The following is a 20264-nucleotide window of genomic DNA, read 5'->3' on the forward strand; positions in this document are numbered from 1 at the left end:
AATACTATGCAGCCATCAAAAGAAATGAAATCTTGCTATGTGTGATGATGTGGATGGAACTAGAGGGTATTAAGCTTAGCGAAATAAGTCAATCGGAGAAAGACAATTATATGATCTCCTTGATACAAGGAAGTGGAGATGCAATGTGGGGGATTTGGGGGGTAGGAAAAGAATAAATGAAACAAGTTGGGATCGGGAGGGAGACAAACCATAAGAGACTCTTAATCTCACAAAACTGGGGGGTTGCTGCGGGGAGGGGGGTCAAGAGGGGGGTGGGGTTATGGACATTGGGGAGGGTATGTGCTATGGTGAGTGCTGTGAAGTGTGTAAACCTGGCGATTCACAGACCTGTACCCCTGAGGATAAAAATACATTATATGTTTATTAAAAAATTTTAAAAATTAAAAAAAAAAAAGAATGCCATCTGTGCACGTTTCTTCCATACACATAGTGGTCATCACACACTTAGAAGTGTCAGAAGAGAGGCTGACAGAGGTCAGAGACTGCCCTGAGCCACAAGGCTGTGAGAGGGCCAGAGCTAGCCTGTGGGGCCCACACCCTCAGCCACCACACCGCACTGCCCCGAGGCTGTGCCGACGGGCTGAAAGGAGAAGCGCTACCCTTCCGAGCGCCTTTCACTCTAAGGCATAAGGGTCCTTTAAGCCCTCACGAATCCCACCTCCTTTGTGGAAGCTTGCCAGGAGGCCAGGCCTCTTGGCCTGCAATGTTACTGAATATTATTTTTTAAGAACCTTTCAGGATGCCTGGGGGGCTCAGTCATTAAGCGTCTGCCTTCAGCTCAGGTCATGATCCCAGGGTCCTGGAATCGAGCCCAGAGTCGGGCTCCCTGCTCAGCAGGAAGCTTGCTTCTCTCTCTCCCACTCCCACTGCCCCTGCTTGTGATCCCTCTCTCGCTGTGTCTCTGTCAAATAAATAAATAAAATCATTAAAAAAAAAAAAAAAGCCTTCCACATTTTCCCTTTCTAGGACTAATTTCTAAGCTCTTGGTCAGCAGGGACCATGTCATACACACACTGCCACGACGTCCAGCCCAGACACATGCGGAGTGGATGACGGACACCCACCTGCAGATTCAATTTACTTACGATTTATGGAAAATATTGAATTATCTGAAGAATAAAGTCTGGCATGCCAAATATAAAGGTACTGGAAAATAAAGAAACCAGATGGGGAAAGCATAAACACACGAACGGAGGAAGTAAAGGAGCATTAATAGCTGCGTTCGTCGGACACCTGTTACTGCCAGAGTTCGGTGTAGGGACAGACATGCTAATACGATTCACACTCACCCCCTGCGACCACCTATCAGCTGAACCTCCTCAGCTCCACAGTTTCTCACCCAAAACCAAAGCCAGAGGTGCTTCAGAGTATAGATATTTTTTGGGTTTTAGAAAGGAAACCCTATGTGTGTATATTATAACTTACATGACGCCGCCAGTGACATCCGGGACAGTGCCCACAGAAAACCCATTAATTCCAACAGTCTGCAGTAAGATACAGGAATATTCAGAGTAAGTGGAACGGAGATTATATGTAACCTCACTTCAGCTCAGCTCAGGCTTGGCACCAAATACATGACAGTGTCATTCCATTCCAGAGGCTATGGCCAGGGAACTGAGGCCTGCCTTACTGTCCTCATCTCATACACAGGGACCTGAGGCTCAGGAAGGTCTAGTAACTTGCTCAAGTTGACACAAACTGAGGAGGAGAGGCAGGGTTGGGACCCTGCTTCTCTGGACCAAAGCCTGTTCAGGACTTCATACCTGTGAGCATGGCCATCAGGAAACCCTGGAAACTCCATCAGGGCACAGACTGGGAACCAGCAGTTCTGGAGGGGCGGGACGGGGTGTCCTGCATTTCCGAGGCACCTGGAAAGGTGCTGCTGATGGCTCACCCCCTGTGGGAGAAAGAAATGTGTTCCTTCGACTCAACCACAGGCTCTCAGGCCCGGCTCAGTGTCTGCATCCCCTCCGGACTTCTCAAAGATAGCCATTAAATCTGATTTCTGAGGTCTTAACTGATTGAAATCATCTGAAGTGGGGCCCCCAGCTTTTGTGGTTCTTTCTAATAATTCTAATGTCCAGCCAGGATTCAGAATCACTGACATGAAACCTTTAGGAAAAAGAAATCACTGATAAACTAAGACTCTTGCGAAGGTAGCCTGCGAGCCCGGTCAGGACTTCCACCAGAGGCCCTGTGTTCCCCAGAGGAGTCCGGGAGGCTTTCAGTCCTGACCAGGAACTGTTACTAAATCCCTCACGGACGGAATACCCCAGCTATCCCAGGCTCCGCGGTCATAAGCATTTTTCTCCTCCCTTGAAACCACTGAAATCTTAGACAAAGCACACTAAAGGCAAAGTCTTACAGGACAACCACAAAAGTGCAAAACTCGGAGGGACTGCTGCCTGCCAGCTCACAGAGACAAGTATTCAGCAGAAGACTATGCAAAGGAACTTCTCGTTCTTATGCGGAGGTACACTGTGGTATCAACCCGTGAAGAGAGTGGGATCTGCACACACAAATCAAGTTGTGGATTTTAAATTACGCTCACTGAGTCCTAAGACTGAAAGGGGCATTAGTGGTCAGCAGCTTGCTCCCCCACAGGGGTCTGCACTTCTACTGAACACACGCATGCAAAGAAGACTGGGAACAGGCCGTCCACAATGCAAATCTGCCCCTAACGCCACCTGAACTCAAATTTTGCTTCCAAAATTCTGAATTAGCCAACCTCTTCCACACCCAGTCTCGGGTCACTTCTGGAATGACACGTATGTGCTCCAGCCCAGCAAATCCCTACTGTCAATTCTCTGCAGAGGCTCATTTGGTAACAGTCCTCATGGAAATCCAAGAGTCCCATTCGGACCTGTATGCTAGCTTGCTAACTCAGTTTCCAAGGTGGATGGTCATCGCGTAGATTTCAACAGGCCAGCCAGTAGCCTCCTAGAGCCTTAAGGCTACAACCCCCAACCCAGAAGAGGTGAGACCTCCACCCCAAAGGGTCAAGGAAGCAGAGAATCAAACCGAAGAAGTTTTTCTCAAGCCTGAAGATCTAACAGAACTGGCCTGGCTAAGTGTGGACATGCTTGGGACCAGCCACCCTCTTGTCTCTCCTATTGCTCCTGTTCAGCAAGGGAACGGCTCTCCTGTGCCTGCCCCATTACACTGTAGACGCTCCTAACTCACTGGTTTCACAGGTTCACAGCTGGAGAGGAATTCTGCCTCAAGACCAGACATACCTCGAAGCTCACGCACAACTGATTTAGATGAGATTTATGAGACTTTGGATTTCAGAGGTTATGTTAAGGTTTCGGGGGCTGCTGGGATAGAATGAATGTATTTTGCATGTGAGGAGGACATGAATTTGGGGGGATTGCAGGCAGACTACTATGTACGTACTGTGTGCGGCCCCTCAGAATTTACACAGTGGCGCTCTAACTCCTGCTGTGATGGCATCGGACAGGTAATTAAGGGCTCTGATGAGAAGAGATAGAGGAGAGCTTGCTTCCCGTCTCTCCCCACCACGTGAGGACACAGTCAGACGGGGGCCATCTGCCAGCCAGGAGCAGAGCCGGCAACCAGTAACTGACTGGGCCGGCACCTCACTCTTAGGCCTTGAGCCTCCAGAACAGTGAGGAATAAACTCCTGTTGTGCAAGCCCCCGGCCCCTGGTATTTTGTCAGAGGACAGCCTGTGCTGGTCAACACAAGCCTCTTTCATAAAGCATAATGTTCTAGATTGAAGTGGGCAGCCTTAATTTCTTGAAAACACACAGTGTCTCACTTAGTATTCCACATGCATATATACATAACATGACCAGCACCTGTGAAGTCTCTATAAAAGTTTATGCCATTAAACCGAATTTGATCAGTTTTCATTTAAATGTTGTTTTTCCTTATATACTTAACAGAAGCACGCTGAAGTACACTGACCACCCAAACCTAGCCAGGCACACAGTAGATAAATACATGCTAAAACACTGAATGTTTGGTGGACACAGTCTCTATCTTCTCTTTTCCAGGCTGAAAAAATGCAAGTTCCTTAAAGTTTAAATACCTTTTTTTTTCTGGTGAATTTTTAAAAGCTTGTTATTTTATTTTCACAACGACCACGGCACCACTGTCCCCATCTACCGTGAAAGCATACGGTAGATGTTTCAAAGGCTGAACAGCTTGCCAGGAGCACGAAGATGGTGGGGCCTAGCCTGTGGGATCCTGAATCCCACTCAGATCTCGTCCCTCCACCACGGCAAGACTCCCAGCTCCTTCACACAACCTCTCCGGCACCAAACACTCTTCCACACTTTCCACCATTCTATATATTCTAGAAACTTTTACATGCATAGTGTTAGACTTAGAAGAATAGAATGTCAAAGCTCTGGGTCCCTGGGTGCTCAGCCCGTGAAGCATCTGCCTCCAGCTCAAGTCCTGATCTCCCGGTCCTGGGATGGAGCCCTGTTATCAGGCTCCCTGCTCTGTGGGGAGCCTATTTCTCCCTCTGTGCTTTCTCTCTCTAATAAATAAAAATCTTAAAGAAAAAAAAAAAAGACTATTAATGCTTTAAGAGCCTTTTATCACATGCAGAATTGGGACCTCAGTGGGCAGGCCTCACAGACAGCTGTTTCAGGTTAAACTATACCTTATATATTCCACTCCAAGCAAAAGTGACTAAAATCCGATGCAGTTCCCAACAACCCTAAAACAAAACGAAAAGCAAGCATCTTAACATAAGGAAACTCCTTGTTCATATGAACCAGAGCAGAGGAGCCAGGGCACATGACTGGCTCTGGGAAATGCCGCCGCCCTCCTGCCCCCATCCTCCTGCCTGGGTTACCGCCCTTCCCAGTCCTGCAGTTTCATTACCCTTCCTCAGCCCCGATGCGGGTCACCTCTAGGCCACAGCCACCACATTATGGTGTAGAGAATCTTGAAGGTGATGGTGAGTGAAAAAGGCAAGTAGTATCAAAAGCAGTGCCCCAAAGACCTGCACAGAGCAATTATTTTCTCCTTGATGATATGCCAAAGGTCAGCAGGCTTACGGAATCAGTAAAAGGGCTGAACGAGAAATGGGCATGTGTGTGCATGAAACTTCACTGCTGTAAAAATCCTCAGACCGTCTAGACCACAGGCTCTTGACCTCGGGCATGACAGGAGAGGATTCAGGAACTCCCACGACTCCCTGAAATTGCATGCACGAGTCAGGCACTCTGGTGTATCACCAAACTAAAGAGGCTGATTCTCTTCAATCATGCTTACTTTGAAGAGGAGGTTAGATGCCCAGGAGTGGTGGGTATTAGGGAACAAAGGCATAGTCTGCTTGGGAAACAGAGGACCGGACAGCTCATATGGCGGCCAGCCTCCTGGCCAGGGATGCTGGCGGCACAGCAGCACTGTATCCGCTGTGTGTCATGTCCCCCCCCTCCCCCATTCTCCGGCTCTCCTAGCAGGTGCAGACGAAGGGCACACAGGGAACACAGACACCACGCATAGCCTCTCCACACCCATCACTCCCCATACAGATGCAGATTTCTTGTTTCGTTATTTAAATCCACTTTCTCACTCCTCTATGACCTCATCACATTCGCTTGCTCAAATAGTGTTGCAACAATCAGCGGAGAAAGGCTGAGAAAGCAGGGTTTACAGAAAATGTGATTTCCGTGTTACAACTAATGCATACACACCTCTTCACATGCTGTCAAATTATCCCACACTTTTCTACATAAACAGCCATAACTTAATTCTAATAAGTCTCTAGGGGATTTACTAGAATGATCTAGGGTGAACACAGGAAATTTAGGATATGTAGGCTAATTTTTTCTCGATGAAGCTCTTTTTAAGAACAGAGAGAGAGAGGAAAAAAAAAGAACAGAGAAATACAAGCTTCAATTTCACAACACTCTGCAAAATGAAAGTGAATTTTCAAGTAATTTTTAAAATGAACTAATAGGAGGGGCCCCTCGGTGGCTCAGTCAGTTAAGCATCAGACTCTTGATCTCGGCTCAAGTCTTAATCTCAGGGTCATGAGATCAAGCTCCATGTTGGGCTCCACGCTGGGCATGAAGCCTATTTAAAATAAAAATATATATATTAAATAAAAAATGAACTAACAGGAAGGGAGAATTTATAGACCCAACCAAAGTTGTACTTGAAAAACTCCTGACAAACAGATGATCAAGGATGCCTGCTGATTAAGTAAATAAAACATACATTTTATTACCATTTTATGAATTACCATTTTATGAATGGGTGCATTCCAAAATTTTATTCATGAATTCCTGGCTGAGAACACAGAATGCATTTTCTCACAGAAGACAGAAAACACACAACAGCCGGAGTTTCCATTTTAACCCACAAGAGCCTGTCTTCCGAAGTGTATACAACACGCTGCCGACAGCACGGGAATCGAACCACCATACACAACACAGCGGGTTAAAGAGAGCCACAAGTTCTTTGACACTCCTTGCAACAAGAGCTAGACAATGTGTCCCCTCTCCCCACAACTAGCGCCTTGCGGATTCTTGGACCATAGAACACAGCCGGAATCACACTGGACCCATCCGTCAGCCGCTTCTGCTTCCTCTCCGAAAATCCCCAGTGTAGGAGTCCCGGGCTGCCCGGTAGGAAGTCCACCCACCCCAGCACAGGGGCCAACGAGGCCCTGAGGGTACCTGGAAAGGGAAGAACCACTAAGCCAGGCCTTCCAACCATCCAGCCATGTTGGATGCCAGATAAATACCAGTGAGTGACCTCGGTCACTGCCACACAGAGCAGAAAAATCACCCCGCTGAACCCTGCCTGATCAACTCACAGGACCATGAGATCTAAAAATAGATTACTGCTGTGTTAGGTCACTGATGCTTAGGACAGTGTTACTCAGCAATCATTACCTGGGACAATCTGTAGCTTTTTTTTTTTAAGATTTTATTTATTTATTTGACAGAGATCACAAGTAGGCAGAAAGGTGGGCAGAGAGAGAGGAGGAAGCAGGCTCTCCGCTGAGCAGAGAGCCCGATGCAGGGTTTGATCCCAGGACCCCAGGATCATGACCTGAGCCGAAGGCAGAGGCTTTAACGCACTGAGCCACCCAGGCGCCCCAATCTGTAGCTTTTTCAGAAAATGGCAAGCACGTCTCTCTCCTGTCCTGGTATTGAGAATAGTGTCCCTCCTCCATTATCCTCTGGTAGACAGAGAGTTACGGTAGTTTGTCAGCCAGGATTTTCCCAAGGATAGGCCATGAAGGGCAGCCGTGCATTGGGAAGCAGGGAGGTATATGGCATGATCATCATCCTGTCTGCTTCAAAACCCTTCTAGAATTTTCCACACACTTCTGAGGAAGAAACAGATGTCCAATTAAAATGCAGTTGGTACCCTGATACAAAAGCCAGACAAAGATACAAGAAAACTAAAAACCCATATCCCTTATGACTTGGATGTAAAAATCTCAACAAAATATTAGCAAATCGGGGCGCCTGGGTGGCTCAGTGGGTTAAAGCCTCTGCCTTCGGCTCAGGCCATGATCTCAGGGTCCTGGGATAAAGCCCTGCGTCTGGCTCTCTGCTCGGCGGGGAGCCTGCTTCCTCCCCTCTCTGCCTACCTGTGATCTCTGTCAAATAAATAAATAAAATCTTTAAAAAATATATATTAGCAAATCAAATCCAACAAGACATTAAAAGGATGATACACCCTGGAAAAACGAGATTTATCCCAGGAAAGCAAAGGCGGTTCAACATACCAAAATAAATTAATGTAAATACACCACACTCCTAGAATAAGGAGGGGAACCACATAATCACAGAAAGCATCTGACAAAACTCAACATTCTTTCATGGTAAAACACTCAGACAAGCAGGAATTGAAGGGAACTTCCTTAACATGATAAAGGGCATTTATTAAAAAAAGAAAGAAAGAAAAAACCCACACCTAACTTCAAAATCAATGATGAAAGACTGCCAACTTTCCCCTAAGACCAGGAACAAGACAGAGGTATCTGCTTTCACTTCTACTATTCAACACTATAGAAGGAGTAGCCAGAGCAATTAGTCAAGAAAAAGAAAAAAAAAATTCAAATTGGAAAGAAAGATAAACTATCCCTATTTGCACATGACATGATTCTATATATAGAAAATCCCAGAAAACTGCCAGAGGTAATAACCAAATTCAGCAAAGTCTGGGTGTATGATCACCACACAAAAATCACTTGTGTTTTTATACATTAGCAATGAATAATCTGAAAGAAGACTAAGGAACAACTCCATGTAAAAAATATCCAAAAGAACAAAATATTTAGGAATAACTTTAACCAAGGAGGTCAAAGATTCGTACATTGACATTACAAAATCTTGCTAAAAGAAATTAAGAATGTAAATAAGTGGCTGGGGCACCTGGGTTGCTCAGTGGGTTAAAGCCTCTGCCTTTGGCTCAGGTCATGGTCCTGGGGTCTTAGGATCGAGCCGCATCGGGCTCTCTGCTCAGTGGGGAGCCTGCTCCCCGCCCCCCGCCTCTCTGCCTACTTGTGATCTCTGTCTGTCAAATAAATAAGTAAAATCTTTAAAAAAATGTAAATAAATGGAAAGATACTCCACGGTCATGGATCTGGAGGCTTAGTTATTGTTACAAAGCAGATTCAATTCAATCCTGATCAAAATTCTAGTGATCTTTTTTTGCAGAAAGAGAAAAACTGATCCTCAAATTAATATGAAGCTACAAGAGGTCCCAAGAAGTCAAAACAATATTGAAAAAGAAAAATAAAGTGGAAAGACTCATACTTCTCATACTACCTCAAAAGTTTCTACAAAGCTACAGTAATTCAAAAAGTGTGCCATTGGCACAGGAACAGTCATACAGATCAAGACAGCAGAATTGAGAGCACAAAAAATAAATTCAAAGATCTATGGCCAACTGATTTCCAACAAGGGTGCCATGACCATCCAATGGAGAAAAGAACAGTCCCTTCAACAAATGGTGCTGGGACAAGTGTATAACCACATCCAAAAGAATGAAGTGGGCCTCCTAGCTCACCCCATATATAAAAATTAACTCAAGGGGCTCCTGTGTGACTCAGTGGGTTAAAGCCTCCGCCTTTGCCTTGGGTCGTGATCCCAGGGTCCTGGAATTGAGCCCTGCATTGGGCTCTCTGCTCGGCAGTAAGTGTGCTTTCCCTCTCTCTCTCTGCCTGCCTCTCTGCCTACTTGCGCTGACAAAGAAATAAATAAAACCTTAAAAAAAATTAACTCAAAATGGATCAAAGACCTAAATGTAAGAGCTAAACCTATAAAATACAGGGATAAATCTTCATCACTTCAGATTTGGAACAGATTCTCAGATTTGATACCAAAAGCACAAGCAACAAAAAGAAAAAATAATAATAAATTGGACTTTATCAGAATTAAGAACTTTTGTGCATCAAAGGGCATTTATTAAGCATGTGAAAAAAAAACCTACAGAATGGAAGAAAATATTTGTTGACCACATACTTAATAAGGATTTAGTATCTAAAATATATAAAGAATTCATCCAACAACAAAAAGATAAACAACCCAACTAAAACATGGGAAGAGGGTTTGAATGGACATGATTCCAAAAGAGACACACAATCACAAGATGTTCAATTATCACTGGCCATTAAGGAAACACAAAATTATAATGAAAATACCACTTTGCAACCACTAGAATAGCTTATGTACATATATATGCACATACATACATGCATATATTCATACATAAATGTTGGCAAAGATATACAGAAATTGGAACCTAGTACATTGCTTGCAGGAATAAGATAAACACAGAGTTACCGTATGACCCAGGAATCCCATTTCCTAGGTTTTTTATGCAAGAGAAATGAAACTACATGTCTACACAGAAACCTGAACACATTATTCCTAATAGCTAAGTGGGGAAAGCAACCCAAACGGCCATCAGTGGATGAATGGATAAATTATTTGTGGTATGCACATGCACAATAGAATATTATTCAGCCATAAAAAGGAACAAAATACTTATACATGCTACAATTTAGCTGTACCTCAAAAACATGACACTAACTGAAAGAAACTAGACATAAAAGATCACATGTTGTATGATCCCTTTTATACGAAATGTCCAGAAAAGGCAAATCCATAGAGACAGACGGAAAGCAGATTAGAGGTTACCAGGGGTTGGGAGGAAAAGAGCATGGGGAATGATTACTTAGTGAGCATAAGGACTGTTTACGGGGTGATGGAAAGTGCTGAAACTAAAGCAAGCTGGTGGTTGCACATCACCGTGAATACACTAACTACTACTGAACTGCACGCTTAACTGGTTAATTGCATGTTATGTGAATAATGTGAAAAACTCAATGAAAGAAAATGTAGTTAGACTATAGTATATTGATTCATCCATACAAATACTTGAACACCTACCACACACCAGGCACTTTCCGAGTACGTGGGTTAAGATGGTAAACAAAAATTTTGTGCTAAAAATTTATTTTTTAAAGCCTTTATGTATTTATTTGATAGGGAGAGACAAGTTAGAGAGGGAGCACAAGCAGAGGGAGTGGGAGAGACAGAAGCAGGCTCCCCGCCAACCAGGGAGCCTGATGTGGGCCTCAGTCCAGGACCCTGGCACCATGACCATAGCCAAAGGCAAACACCCAACGACTAAGTCACCCAGGGGCCCTTTTCTATGAATTTAAAAAGTAAGGTAAGAGACTAGAGAGTGACAGCTTGGACTATTTTAACTCTGTTAAGAGAAGACCTCCTGGAAGAAGTGTTCATTTGAACAGAGACTAGAATGAACTGAACAATGTTATTCTGCTAAATAATAATATACTAAAATACAAATATTATCAAAATCATCACATGCAAAAATTCTTTTTCTAAAAATAATTTTACTCTTGGGGCGCCTGGGTGGCTTGGTGGGTTAAAGCCTCTGCCTTCGTCAGGGTCCTGGGATCGAGCCCCCCATCGGGCTCTCTGCCTGCTTCTCTGCCTACTTGTGATCTGTGAAATAAATAAATTTTTAAAAATCTTTAAAAATAATTTTACTCTTTATTACAAATAATTTTTTATAGTCATTGGAATATATATATATATATATATGCTGCTTCTACAGTTTCCTTGCAGGACAGCTCTCAGGACCAAGCCATACTCCCAAGAGAGCCTGTCATTCACCTTGCTAACAAGGCATGTTTTCCTTTTAGGAAATCACTCAGGAAGAAAACAGGGAGAGGAATTACCACTTATAATATGCTAGGTTCTCACATTCACTCATATTTTCACTTTTATTCCTCACAACTACCTTTTCATCAATGAGAAAAATTGAGGTTCAGAAAGGGTAAGTAACATACCATCATAGTTAGCTAAAGGAAGGACCAGAATTTAAATAGGGTCTGATTTCAAACCCATACTCATTTCATACATAAATTTGTCTCATTTTGGGGCACCTGGGTGGCTCAGAGGGTTAAACCTCTGCCTTCGGCTCGGGTCATGGTCTCAGGGTCCTGGGATCGAGCCCTGCGCCTGGCTTGCATCGGGCTTTCTGCTCGGCAGGGAGCCTGCTCCCCTCTCTCTTGCTGCTTGCCTCTGTCTACTTGTGATCTCTGTCAAATAAATAAATGAAATCTTTAAAAAAAATTTTTTTTTGTCTCGTTTTTACTGAGCACATCTTAGGCCAAACTGAAAATATGATGACGTGCCGTGTCTTTGAGAAGCTTGTAATCTCAACACTAGAGACCCATCCAAGATGTACCAGAACATTCCTTGGTCTAAAGAAGGCAGAGCAGGCTCCAGAATCATGAGGTCTTTGCTCTCCAATGCCATGGCATGTACCCACAAAGTCCAACTCGGGTTAAGAAGTAAGGAATCCGGGGCACCTGGGTGGCTCAGTGAGTTAAAGCCTCTGCCTTCGGCTCAGGTCATGATCTCGGGGTCTTGGGATCAAGCCCCACATCGGGCTCTCTGCTCGGCGGGGAGCCTGCTTCCTCCTTTCTCTCCACCTGCCTCTCTGCCTACTTGTGATCTCTCTCTGTCAAATAAATAAATAAAATCTTTAAAAAAAAAAAAAGAAGAAGAAGAAGAAGAAGTAAGGAACCTACCCTCTACCACTCCAAACCTGACTTGCAGCCTCGGAGTCCAGCCACGTGCCAGGATTCACAACCCTTCCTGGAGCTACCGATGGCTATGCAACAAGCCTCCTCCCCTCAATCCGGCCATCACCATCTGCCGCTCCCCACCCACAGTTCTGTATTCAAAACTGCACAGCAGTTCTAGCAGAAAAGCCACATAAAACCTTCTCCAAAATGCTCAACAACATCATTTCCTTGCTAAATCTGGAGAAGGCGTCCTTGCCTTTAACTTATATTCCCATAAGTCATTTGTAGCTATAATTACATTCCAGATGCAGAAATGCGACGGTGCTGGGCTGCGACCATTAAGCTCTCTACAGAGTGACCAGGCCTCGGGGACTTGTTCACTGCTAACAAGCTAATGTTTGTGAAACTGTATAAAGAGATAACGACTAAATACTATCATTATTACTAGACTACCAGTTTAAATGTAAATTAAGAGAGGGAAAGGGGAAAGAAAACACATTAGTAAATCAGGTTTGGGATTGCTACTCAGCAAGATGTAAACAACATCTGAACCACAAGGGTAAAGAACGTCTTAACTGAATTTGTTAAACGATGTTGAATGCAATGTTGGAAAGGAAATGCTGTAAGGAAAAAACTCAGAACAGAAAGAAGGAATGGAGGGAATACCGGCTAGAAAAATAAGTCGATACAAGGAGAACAGATGTTAAAGGAAAGTAAAGGCTGCACGTGAAAAACATATGCTGAAGAAATACACAATTTCTTTAAAAAGCACTACATAGCAGCAAGACTAAAACACCAGAATCAAAAAAAATCAAAAAGTCTAGAATGCGAACAAAATCCAAAACTGGATTATAATTCAGTTTAAACTAACCACATAGCACAGTAATGAAAACACAAACTCTCGAATCCAGTGGGCCTACTGCCCTTCATTTTTCTCATCTATAAAATGGGAATGGTTCTTACTTCAAAAGTCAGGCTGGCACAGAGGCGGCCCCCACGGCAGCCACTTCCCTGTTCCCGAGCATCCCTGAAGCACAGCCATGGGGCACAGCTTCAGACTGATGGGCCCTTCTGACATGCAACTCTTCCAGCCAATGCTTCTCCTCTTCTGCAAGCTTTAGCTCATGCTTGTCCTCCCCAGAAAATACCTCTGAATCCCCCAGTCCAAGTTACACGGCACCCCATGCTTCCTCAGAACCTCTGGTCTACCCTCACAGCACCTACCACACCGTGCCATAACCCACAGGCTTTCTGGCTCGTCACCTTCCAGAAGCTCCTTGAGGATGGCCATCACACAGCAACCCGACTGTTCGCCTTTGACATCTAGCACAGCTCCTGACTAAGCTCTCAAAAAATGTGTATTGATCAAATAATTGCCAACTCTCCTAAATTGGGGTAGAGGCCAAGCAGCTTCCCTGGGGCAAATCTTGACAAATGAAGAATGTAAAGAAAAAACTCAGTCTGAGTGAACAGTCCATGCTTTGCCATGTTTTGCCTGACTTGGAACAGTTACTAACCCCAAAACTCCAAGCCTCCCATATAAAAAGACGGAATTCAATTAGAAAGTCTCTATGGTCCCTACCATAGGCAAGGACATATTATGTTCATATTTTAAGATCTTAACATTTTTATTTTACTACATCTTAATTACCTATGAATTAGTAGTTATTGTTATGAAAATTAACATCAGGGGCACCTGGGTGGCTCAGTTAAGTACAACTCTTGATTTCACCTCAGGTCGTGATCTCAGGGTCAGGAGATCAAGCCCTGCATCAGGCTCTGCACAGGGGTGGCGGTGGGGGCGGGGGGGAAGCCTGCTGAAGAATCTCTCTCTTCTCTCTCTCCCCCTCCCTCTCTAAAAAAAAAAAAAAAAAATTAACATCAGTAGAATGCTTTATTGTCCTTTTCACTAATAGCAAGCATATGATGTGCATGATGCTTTCTACTCCCTTTTACAGATGGAGAAACCTATGCAGAGAGAACCAACAGCCTGCCCAAGTACAGAGGGTGGGACTGGCATTCAGATCCTCCCCTTCTCAAGCTGGGGAATGGACAGCTCCAGGGACATATGGTAGGGTGACAGGGGAGCCCTCAGGGATCTTAGGGAAGCTAAGGACAAACAAAATGCAGTTTTTGGAGAATCAATAGTACTCAAAAATTTGGGAGACAAAGTGTGTTTATATTTTTTAAAAACGAGACATATTATTGGGTACAGCATAAAATCTGTATTAAAACTTACGATAAAGGGGTGCCCTGCTGGGTCAGTTACCAAATATGTGACTCTTAAGCTCAGGGCCATGAGTTGAAGCCCCACGGTGGGTGTAGAGATGACTTAAAAAATAAAAGATAAACCTTTTTAAAAAATTAAAGCTAAACTTAACAGGCCTAGACTCCCATTAAGGGCCTGAGACATACTACGCTAAAGCCATGCCATGCCCTTTCTCACAGAGAAACGCCATCTGAAATCTGAACACTTAATTTGCCCTATAATAATGCCTCAAACATCAGGCTGTATTAATCCAAAAAGGATAGAATTTAATTTCTACAATAAAGTTGTGACTTAAGGGCATTACTGAGCAGAGAAAGCCAAGAACTAGTATCCCCATTCTTCCTTTCTAAGTCATTAAAAGCACCTAGGGACGGTACAATGTCAAATGAAGTCTCCCATCATACGGCCTCTTAATGCAACAAACCAGGGAGCTAAGCCTGCCGGAAGGGGGGTGGGGTGCGCACCGGTGGGCACAGTCAAGGAAGGCAGCTACAAGGCACACCCGAATGCAGATGTTAGCAGCCAAACCACATGGAATTACTGTGTGGGCATCTGGTGTGTCTCTTGACTCTCCCACACTTGCAGCTCTGGACAAACACTGACAGGAGAGGCCTAATGGGTACCTCATTACCTCCGGTGTATGCAGGCCTCCTACTGGGCATTAACCTTCCAGAGTACAAAGCCAGTCTCTGAAAACCTTCACTATAACCATCATGAGTCCTGAAGATTCATGTTTTACCACTCTAATAGTACTATTGTCCTCAGATTTTATTATCCTACTTGGTTAATCAATTTAGCTTTTCTCTCCACTTAAGGAACCAAGCTTTCAATAAACATGCTTTTGGGTTTTGCTATAGAGTCAGCGTTTACATTGGAAATCACAGTATCAGAACAGCACGTCTGATAACCTTGGGAGAACAGCCTCATAAAAAGTTATCCAATTACCTCCATTAAAAAAAAAAACAAAGTTTAAATCAGCACAGAACAAGCCCTAGAAAAACGTAAATCATGAAATGAAATTGTAGGACCCGTTTTTTTTATTTCTTGAGAATTAAAGAGATTTAGGTCTTTCAGCACAGATGATGGGGGAGTAGGTTGGCGGACGTTGGGGGGAGGGTCCGGAGGAACGATGCTTTTTATTCACATTTACACCCCTCCCTGACCACCACTCCTGGAGACTCCCTGCCTACGATGGAACAGTAGACACAGCGGTGTGCCGTCAGCCCGCTGCTCTGCTCCCCGGTGCAGGCTGGCCTCCTGGCAGCGGCATACGCTTAGCCCACTTGAGCTCCTGGTTAAGCTCTAGAGAACAGCACACAAAACATCGCAACTGGAAATCCACTGCCCAGCGGCATCACCAGCACTGTGTCTAACTGGCGAGAAATGAAAAACGGCAGCAAACTGTCAGATCTCATCTTACCAAAACACAGGGTGGGTAGGGAGACATTCTCTCTCTACATCTCTAAGGGTCCTGCAAGAGGCCCAACAGCCGCCCAGTGCCTTCCCCAACTACCCCCAGCCAGCCAGAAGCTTGTTCCCCTTTGCTGAATTCCCACCATACTTCCAGTCTTCCATGCAATCCACTAATTCACTTTAGCCGACGACTACTCAGTTTCTTCCTGTGGGTCCTCCCTCTCCAGCTGAGGGTCAGTTCCCTCCAGGGCAAGGTGGTAAATTTCCACTTTCCCCACTCTTCTGCCCACAAGCTTCAGTCCTGGTGCTGTCTCGGTCCAATACCCGTGGTTTTGGGCATCGCCCTTCCTGGCGCACAGGGGCAGACTTCTGCAGACCATGCCGTTAAAGGCAGGTGCTGTATCTCACTCATCCTAGCTCTGTTAACAAGAATATTATAGGAACCTGAGGCACATTAAGTGAACATTAAGTTAGATGAGAAAAAGATTCCCAACTCCCAGTTAATGATCCACTTATCTCGAGGAATATAGAATTCAGCAAGAGATTCCCACCTGACTTTTGGAGCTGTGAGAAACCCACAGTCACCTACATTTATGACATCTTACTACCTGCCAGCCTCAGCCCAAGGTGTCTGCACAGCGAGACAACAAATTTTAGCCAAAAGAAATTTTACTGCTTAATGATAAAAACCTCACCTCTTCTTCCTAGGTTGGTCAGTCCCCCACCCCCTACTCTTCTAGATTATTGTTGTTCAAAACCCAGCCAATCAATAAAGGCTCTTTAAAATGGGAAAGCCGTTTGTATTTTTTTAGTTAATTATGAATCATAGATTCTACTCAAGCACACATAATTTTCTTACATTTTTCCTTTCTTTTCAAAATTACATTTTCTTTTAGGTCCATTGACTCCTTTGGACCCAAAGCCTCCAGCTATGATGCAAGCGACCTCACCCCGTTCACCTCTCTACTGCCCCCCTGCCCTTGGGCATCCGGCTGCTCCCTCAGGCTCTACTCCTCCCACTCAAAACAAACCTAAGCATCACCTCCAGTTAGGCCTCAACTCCCTCTCTCGGGTCACCTTCCAGACCCACTGGCCTCACTTCCTTCTTTCTCACTCAGTAACTCTTTCCAGTTTCTGTCCATATGTGAAGTCAATATTATGACTCTCCCCCCTCACCCAAAAAAATATTATTTCTTCCTCTACAAACACCTGGAAAAAAGCACACAAGGGGTCCTGACTCTGGAATCAGCACAGGGACCTTGGTCCCCAGATGTCTCCTCTACCAAATAAACAGATCTTAAACTGACCATGGCACGAAACTCAGCTGTTGCATAATACTTGATAGTTCAGGTCACTTGCTGTTTGGAGAGTCCTGCTATATGAAGATGAGAAAATAGAGATGGGCAAAATTAATGCAATTTCCTTTGTTTGCTCAAGCCAGCCCAGACTTGCAACACCACAGTGCCGGTTTTATCTTTCTTGAAGTACAGCTTTAACATCATGCTCATCCTCAGTTCATTAGCATATCCTGACAATACCCCAGAAAGGCCTCTCTCAGCTTTACACGGTAATAAATAAATAAATAATAAAGGGATTCTAGCCAGAGTGTTTACAGAATCAAAATCCCAAACACAGGGGGAAAGAGCAACAGGCAGCCCAGATGTTTTAGTTAAATGAAGGACTTTCTTCCAGACATGAACCAGAGCAGGAATATTTTGATGGTATTAACAGAAACAACAGATCACTGTAAAATATCTTTACACTGTCCTACTAAGTGAGGCCATCTTAGAGAGTCCAAAATGCATGAATAGAATCCAAGGAAAATAATCGGTCTTCTTTCCCCTCACAGACAAATTCACAGGTCTTTAAAAAAAAAAAAATTGCTGGACTTCTCCCTGTCAGTTCTCTCTGCTCTCCTGGCTTCTGCATTGTGACAGCTGGAACAGATGGCGTCTGGGTGAGACACCTTAACGTCTTAAACCTCATGCATGACAGGGGCTGATTTAAGTAGGGATGCTGGAATCCCAGGTCTGTCCGGATGTCCGCCGTCATGAGCATCTACTCCCAAGAATTACCGATCTTATATATTTCCCAGCTTCCACACCAATAACGCTTATTTTGCTTGGTTGAAGAATTTTTTCATCTTTAGACTAATCCTAAATATGCATCGCTGCAGTCCCAACAGGGTGAAAAGGCACATATCCCCCTTTCACGTGAAAATCGAACGGCGGTGCACTATTCCGCCAGACACCCTACATATGATGCAGTCTTTTTAACAGGCCATTTTCAAGGATGGGAAAGACACGCGAAGATTTTAGCACCGACAGACGGTCCACCACGTCATCTGTCTAAATAAAGGTTTTACAGAAACCGAGAAGATTACGGAATACGTTTCCCAAAGCTTCAGCAGTGTGTGTATTCACGACAAATGCCAGGGGGGGGGGGGAAAGAAAAAAAATTAGGGCTCCTCCTCGGTTGTATGCTGTGAATGTAAATGAAGAAGCAGTAAGGTAACGCTACTCAGCACTGCCTTTATGACTCCACAAAAATAAATGACCGCACACGCACACGCGCGCGCGCACACACACACACCCGCATCTCCGTCCGAAATCTGATTCAGCGCTTAATAGGAAAAACGTGAAACACAACCGTTTCCCTCAACGGCCCACGATCCGGAGGGCTCTTGAATTTCCAGGCACGTCCACGGCCGGCCGTCCACTTCCATGTTGAGGCTGCGTTTCAGACCGAGGGCAGAGAAGGTGCCACACGCAACCCTCCCTAAAGATCCAGGTATTAAACACACGTCCCCAGACGGGGTGACTGTGAAAACGTGGCAAAGCGTACGTGAGCGAGAGCCCGGCGCCTCGATAGGAAATTTTAAAAGACCGTGGCACGGGCCATGCCCATCTTCCGCCCCCCACCGGAGCCCAGCCCGACCTTTCCTACTAATCAGGGGTGGGATGGGAGCCTGTTGCCCCGAACGGGAGCCCAGGGCGCCCTGCCTTCGAGGCCACTGCAGCTGCCCGCTCGGGAATCCGTCAGAGGTCCGTCTGCAGAGCAATGACTCAGTATAAACTTTTAAATAACGGCTGGAAGAAACCCACCCGCCGCCCGCCCCCGGGCGCACGTCCGCGCCTGCGGACCCCCGGGCCCGCGCCCTCCCTCGGCGCGCACACCCCGCCCCGCGGGCGATGCCGGCTCTCCCCACACCCCGCGGGACTCACGCTTCCAAGAGGCCTCGGCGCCCCGTTTCCTGAAAAGCTGCGGGCGTCCCGGCCCGCGGGCCCCGGGCCCAGCCTCGAGGACAAAGTTTTCCGAAGTTGAGGCGCTCGGGGGGCAGGCGGGCCTGGGCGGGGGCGGGGGCGAGGCGGCGCCGCACCGGGCACTCGCCGCCGGGCTCCGGGCCTGCTCCGCCCCGGCCCCGCTCCGGCCCCGGGCCCGCCGGCGCCACCGTCACCGCCGCCGCCGCCACCGCCGCTGGCGCGGGAAGGAGCCGCCGGGGATGGAGCCGCCCGCCCGCCCGCACGCCGCACGCCCGCCGCCGCCACGGCCCCTTACCCGCGGTCCGCCCCGCTCGGCCGGCTCAGGGGCGCCGGGCGCGTCCTCCGCCGCGGTCCGCAGCGTCCTGCTCCCCGGGCAGCCCCATGTCGGGGGGCGGGGAAGGGCCGGCGGCCGCCGCCGCCGCCGCCGGCTGGAAAGTCCCTGCTGGGCTGCAACCCCAGCTCGCGCACGCGGCGGCCGCGCCGCGCCGCGCTCCCTCGCGCCCTCACGCACCCTCTCACAGCACTTCCTCTCGCGCGCTGGAAATCCCCGCCGGCCGCCGGCGCGCGCCCTGGCGCGCGCCCGCCCCGCCCCCGCCGCCCGCGCGCGCGTGGGAGCGCAGGAGCCGGCGAGCCGGCCGGGCCCCACGCGCCCGCGGCCCGCGCGGCCCCGCTCCCCCCCCAACCCCCGCCTCGCGCGCGCACGCGCCCGCCGCCCGTTGCTAAGGCCCGCCCGCCCGGCGCCCGCCCGCCGGCCTTAGCAACGGCGCGGCGGCGGAGCGAGCCGGGGCGGCCCCCGACGCCCCCAGCGCCGCCCGCCCCCTCGCTCTGCGCGGCCCGCGGCCCCCGGCTGCCGCGCGGCCCCGCGGTACCCCCCCTTTCCGGGTTAAAAAAAAAAAACAAAAAACAAAAAACAAAAAGCTGCCACGCAGCCGCGTGTGGGCCCCAGAGGTGCAGGTTCGGTGGCGGCCGGGAGCGATGGCGTCACCGTCTTCACCCGCGCAGCCACGCGCACTCCCACAGGCTGCGCCCCTAGACACACGCTCCCCATCAGCACACGCATCCGCACCCTGGCCGACGCGGGCTCCCACACACGCATTCCTGAACACGGGGCCCTCACACAAGCACGCTCCCGCTCACCTGGGCACAGACACGCTCGCGCGCCCTCGCACCACACACTCATTCACACAGCGGCCAGCAGCCCCGCGCACGCCGCACACGGGCGCTCA

General features: G+C 47.2%; 1 protein-coding gene across 4 annotated transcripts in view; it reads right to left on the minus strand.

Moving 5' to 3' along the window:
- The window catches only part of TRAF3 (TNF receptor associated factor 3), a 114144-nt gene extending 94665 nt beyond the window's left edge, over nucleotides 1–19479 (minus strand). For 2 of the 4 annotated variants that reach the window (XM_044231735.1, XM_044231736.1), the window contains exon 1: nucleotides 19334–19479. The gene's annotated coding sequence lies outside the window, so the exon portion shown is untranslated. Of the gene's footprint in view, nucleotides 1–1784; nucleotides 1919–19333 lie in introns of those variants that run through there. The other 2 variants (XM_044231733.1, XM_044231734.1) reach the window with 2 other exon arrangements.
- Between the last annotated feature and the right edge of the window lie 785 nt (nucleotides 19480–20264).

The sequence above is a fragment of the Neovison vison genome, chromosome 13 (genome assembly GCF_020171115.1).
Source record: "Neovison vison isolate M4711 chromosome 13, ASM_NN_V1, whole genome shotgun sequence".
Classification (NCBI taxonomy): domain Eukaryota; kingdom Metazoa; phylum Chordata; class Mammalia; order Carnivora; family Mustelidae; genus Neogale; species Neogale vison.